The 6000-nt window shown below is 38.9% G+C and overlaps 1 protein-coding gene across 3 annotated transcripts in view; it reads right to left on the reverse strand.

Moving 5' to 3' along the window:
- Positions 1-6000, reverse strand: part of stat6 (signal transducer and activator of transcription 6, interleukin-4 induced) — a 35409-nt gene extending 29409 nt beyond the window's left edge. For all 3 annotated transcript variants that reach the window (XM_042099578.1, XM_042099579.1, XM_042099577.1), the window contains exons 1-2: positions 5678-6000; positions 3403-3525 (exon numbers count right to left, since the gene is read on the reverse strand). The gene's annotated coding sequence lies outside the window, so the exon portion shown is untranslated. The remainder of the gene's footprint in view (positions 1-3402; positions 3526-5677) is intronic.

A 6000-nucleotide genomic window follows, 5' to 3' on the forward strand; every position in this document is an offset into this window, starting at 1 on the left:
AGGCAGTTTTTGAAGGTTTTTGTTTGTAAAAACATGCCAAAAAGACAAGCAAAAACGAAACATGTTGAACCGGAGGACATCGATGATCTGGAGGAGCCGAAAGTAGTTTCTCCGAATGCGACTCCGAGGAGGAGCACAACTTTTTAGCTGGGAAGGACCCTGATTTCGAGCTGTGAGTATACTACTTATATCCATATACAGTTACAGATACAGTTTCGTTTGCTTTTGTAATGTTTATTGCATAGTTTTTAGGTGTTAGGTGAGAATGCAGTGTGTGTGTGTGTGTGTAAAAGAGAGTGCAGGGGGAGGTGTGAATAGTTCTGGTATCTGGGGGAGGGGAGTTAGGTGAGAATGCAGTGTGTGTGTGTTTGTGTAAAAAAGAGTGCAGGGGAGGTGTGACCTGAGTACACACATTTATATAATTTGTATAAGTTGTTGGGAAGGGTTTTCATATACTTTAGTGGGTCTGAGTCTAACTTCCATCTGTACAATTGTTTCAGTGACAGCAATGAAGACTGGGTCCCGCCAAGCAAAACATCAAGAGCTGAGGATCCTGTGTCTGAGGAAGAGGAGCCGGTGGCTGAGACCAGTGGGACACAAAGAGGAAATGGTGCTGCAAGAAGCAGGGGGAGAGGCAGAGGAAGAGGCAGAGGAAGGGGGAGATAATAATATTTACTATTTTTACCTTTGTTTCATTTTATAATACAAATGTTTGCTGCATTACCTTGTTTGTCATTTTTTCATGGAAATCTCAAAGGTGTTGGAGCAAAAGTAAGAGTTCCAGGTCAGATAATGCATCTCTAAATGTATGGCACAGCCACTGCAAAGCTCTCCAGGGATCACTCCATCATGAGACACAGACTGTAACCTTTCATTTGACACCAAGATCATGGTTCTCCATAAAGGGGTTCTTGTATAGGAAGAGTTTTAGTTTTGGGTAACCAAAGGTCCTTTTGGAGTCTCCAAATGGACACGTAGCAAAACGCATGTGTATGCCCACACAAATATGGGTCCCACACAGTCATACTTCATCCTATAAGGATCTACTTTGACATACAGATTCACAAGACCTGGTAGTGGGCCTCAGTGGTGTTTTCAAGAGAAAATAAGTGACCAAGAGGGCAGAATGTGGTCATTTCTAGAGATGTGCATAACCGCCTATAAAAAAAACTATCATTCTACCCTTTGCCACTCTCTGATAGTTCATCACACAGTCAATCTATTGGTACCAAAAAATTCTACAAGGCCTTAGCTTTCCAAAGAGGTCAGGCACTTGATTGTAAGTCAAAGTATGTGGCAACAGGGCCATTTTAAGTAGGCGGTGTGCAATTTCGAGGAAAAACTCCAAAATAGGGGCGGAAATGTATAAGGTTAATCCTACGTAACACATATTTGAAGAACATGTGGAAATAAAACATTTAGGCTACCCGATCTGCAATACGTTGCCAACAGCCTTGTCTTGCTTTGTTCACTGCCGACGTATTTGATTTTTGTCGTAGAGTGGGTTTTATTTCCTCATAACTTGGCATAATAATTGTGCATTCCTCATCCGTAAAATAAGGTGATCGCGTCATCATTGAAAGTGGTGACTTGCGCTGCAACCCGCCCCTTTTATGTGAACGCGCACAAACTCCAATTAGGTTAACCCCGGCTCAACAAATCAACTTCATAATCAGCGTCGTAGTACCGATTAACACCACTTAAGATAACCAGGTTTTGTCAACCCCGGTTTAACAAAGTAACCCTGGGTTACATCTGGGTAGGTTAAGCTCCCTTCGTAGTACAGGCCCCTGGCTAGCTCCACAGAATAAATCGCCATGGTAACTTATACCATAACATATCCTGCTGCCTCCTATTCTGCTTTTGTGCAACTGGATCACGGATAAATTGAGCCAGGATAACCAAGATATCCCGGCTTAATCCCTTATCCTAGTTTTGTGCAATAGGCCCCAGAGTTTATGTTTACACGTGTTGTCAATCTTAACCATTACGGTAACACTTTAGTTTAGGGAACACACGTCAACCATTAATACATAACTTATATGTGCATGTATTTGTGCTCAACAAGGTCTGTATTAATCATCATTGCACATTTATTAGGTCTTTATTGAACAATTTATTCTTAATCAATAGGTAAATCCTTGATGAGCTACTAGTTCTTGAATTTCCCCTGGGGATCAATAAAGTATGTATCTATCTATCTATCTAGTTGGCCTTGCTGTACTGTAAGGCTACTGGTATAGTATAGATCAAAATAGAGAGTTAATAGACCTAATACACTGTCTGAATATGTGACTTATTTTGACAGAATAGTAATTTTTTGCCAATGTATTAGAAGGCTATCAAGTTTCTACTTTAATCCATACTATACACAGTATCAATAACCTTAGATCAAGACCAATTAGTTTATCGTTTCCCAACCTTGGGGTCGCCTGAAATTCAAATGGGGTCGCCTGAGATACTGGGTATCTTACATTTGGCCAGTACATTACATTAAAATATACATACATTAAATAAAAATATTAAAAACCCCATGATATCCAAGTTAAGTAACTAATAACTAACTAACGGACCCTTCATTACAATCTGACTACGTCAAAATAAACATAGACATGAGATGTTTGATTGGCATAATCGTGTTTGATCAATTTTCCAACCAAAGTAGCAAACAACCTGACATGTAAATGATAGCCAAACTAACAAACGAACAAACGACATTTGGGGAAAATCAAAGTACCACCATCGACTGGGTGTTACAACAGAGATGTTGGGGTCACCAACGTTTTGTGACATTAAAATAGGGTCACCTGCCAAAAAAGGTTGGGAACCCCTGAACTAGTTATTTATTAAGGATTTACCCAAAATAAATCACCTATTCAGTAAGAATAAGAAATGGATTAACAATGATCTAATAAATGTGTAATGACACATAACACAGACCCTATTAAGCACTAATACATAAACATATTACTTATGTTTTAATGACTAAAATGTGTTACCTAAAATAAAGTGTTACCACTATGACTATATGAATTGTTTTGTTTTGTAACACGGCCAAAATAAACAGAGCTGGTAGTTCCACCTTGCTGTTTTGAATTACTCTGAGCATAGTTAAAAAAAAAAACAGACTTTGTTCCAAAAGTATTTTCAGATGTTAGAACATGTCTATTAAATTCCCCACAAGTCCCAATGATTATGTTTACATGGATATTACTATTCTGCCTATTAAACTACTTCAGAATAAGACAATTGTCTGTTTTTACTCGTATACTGACCATTAACCTACACAGCAATGCAAACATTTATTAACCCATGAGACAAACACAGAATGGACACGTGAAGTACTGTTTGGTTTGTCGAAGCTATAAACTCGGCACATTTCATGTATTGTTGAAACCTTACCTTTAAGTACTGAATCACAAGGTATCTTAGTAAACTGGCTTCCTCTCCTGATGTAAGGGCATACAGGGCGGAGGCAGGCTCATGTTTCCACACTCATAGGTCACAATAATGACAGGCGTCGAACTGTGACATAATACAGACAGTAAGCCAAAATAATTATAGATATATAGATATATAGATAGATAGATAGATAGATAGATACTTTATTGATCCCCAAGGGGAAATTCAAGGTTGCTAAGCACTTATAAAAGACTGACAGTAACCTGACTATGATATCAAAGGGAAACTTGTCTTGATGTCAGGTCTGATGTCTTGATGTCTGTGCAAGAATGCAATTTCATCACCCCAGTCTTGATCTACTGGTTTCTGACTAATAATCTCTTAGGCCAAGCAAGGACAAGTATAATGGGGTGGTACTATAGGTGATGATTTGTGTACATCTACGGTCACATTGACGGGGCTCATCTTTTAATTTGAGCAGGTTTCTTTTAATATCTACTTTTGATCTGTGAGTCAGGGTGAGTGTGAGAAGGTTAATGTTTTATTTTTTTGGAGATGTTTTGACTGTGCACTTATAATTTTGCATTTTTTTTAAATAAAAATAAACATTTCAAATAAGCTTATGTAATGTAAGACTGCATCGAATCATGCACATTTAGATAGCCTAGTCAATAGTACTTTCCCACTTTGCTTCGCATCGCACTGCACCGCCTAAATATAAACTGCGAAAACCTTCATCGCACAGGACAACCTTTTCGCCTTGTGTTTACTCTGGCAGACCTGGCCCTTGCAAGCAAACCACGTCAACCCATCCAACATTACATGGGCACTGCGTAAGCAACTCTAGACTACAGATGGATACAAGACAATAACACATGTTTAGTATGTTTCCCTCAATAGCTGATGAACATAGTAGGCTAGGCTAGGCTGAACTACAGGTAACTTGCCTCGCGCCAAAGCTTAAGCAACCTCAATATTATTGTAAAGTTCCCAACTTGCAGGCTGCAGAACTCCAATTGATTAGTCAAAACGATAATTAACAGGGAATATTAAAAATTCCGGAGTTTGGGAATATCACAGCCTATATCATAATTTATTACATTTTGACATGGGCTTCAAACGCTGATTCCACCGATGACGAATGCCCTTAATACTGGAGTTATAGCCTAGGCCTAGGCTACTGTAGCACTGCGCGTAATCCTTTTAAACAAGTTAAATAACTAAGCTATAGGTTACGATTTCACAAAGGTAACTACATTACCTGGAGTTGCACTGGAAGTAGGCTACTAAGTTTCCCTTATTTCACTAGACTACTGTCAGCCCACGCAAATGTTCAAACTCACTAGAGGACCGCTGCTTAACTTACAAATATTTTTTTCACTAAGGATAACGTTTTGACTGGCCCTATAACGAGAGTTCAGACATCCTAAGATATCTTAAAATAGGCCTTTAGGATGATTAATACAAGTCGTTAGCCTAGTCCTTCCTATCACCACTTTCACATCAGCATAGCTTAGCTTGGTGCAACTTGGTCTTTTTAGAATAGAAGGTGTTGCAATGCGTTCGCTTCTTGCGGAAGACACGAGTATGCAACTTCTAATGTAGCCTACTGTAACGTAGGCTGAACTGAAGTAGATAACAACTTAACTGTACTGATCGAATATCCTACCCATCCGTATAGACTAGCTAGTCCACATCAAACAAGACCATGTAAAACTGTACGAGTTTCATCTGGGTTAAATTGGTATTATACTTTGTGTCAGATAAATTACAAGAGAAAAGAAAAAAAAACATTTCCTGTATTGTGTACAAAAAAACATAAGCCCACACAACGGCCATCCAAAACAGATATAATTTCAAAGCATTTATGACAAAATGATAGACTCTATTCTAAAATATGATCATTTCTGATATGTTCCTCGTTGGTTTTTAGCGATAGAAGTGAGATAAAGCGTAATGTCCTGATGTTTGGAACATGTTACCATCCTGAGGCAACTAGGCCCATAACAGTTAATTTGTGTTCTTAAATGCTTCACATTAATCAGACTGTTCAAATGACGGTTGACAGTCATCGATTGTGTGAAACACAGACCAAATGGAAGTGTAGGACTGTGATCTAAAACATACTTAGAGTTATTTCAACAAGAACTCATCTGTTCTCGTTTTGGTGGCTAGCTAGCCTACGCCTGTTTTGAAGTAGATCGGTTGTAGGCTACTCAATTTTTTTTTTTTTACGATGCTGTAACATCTGGACAGTTGCGTATAGGCTACTTACCAGTTCACTTTTACTCCAACGCGTCTAAAATCCAGTTTTCATGTTCTTGATCAGAAGAAGATTTGAATACTAACACTCAACTGAAAATAGGCTACAGAAGCCACTGATGATTTGTAGTAACACTTCCCTCTCCGACGAAACTGAAAGTGCGCAGCCAGCTTGGCACAGTAGGCAGCAGTTGAAAACTAGAGAGGCATACGTCTGGCGTTCTTCGCTTTCGGCATAACTGAGTCAATTTAGGTAGACTAAACGTCAAACATCATTCTGTAATTTCTGTAGGCCTACGTTCCTCGCACAATTTACCGTAAGAAGAGTTGGGACCT

This window comes from Alosa sapidissima, chromosome 7, assembly GCF_018492685.1.
Source record: "Alosa sapidissima isolate fAloSap1 chromosome 7, fAloSap1.pri, whole genome shotgun sequence".
Taxonomy (NCBI): domain Eukaryota; kingdom Metazoa; phylum Chordata; class Actinopteri; order Clupeiformes; family Clupeidae; genus Alosa; species Alosa sapidissima.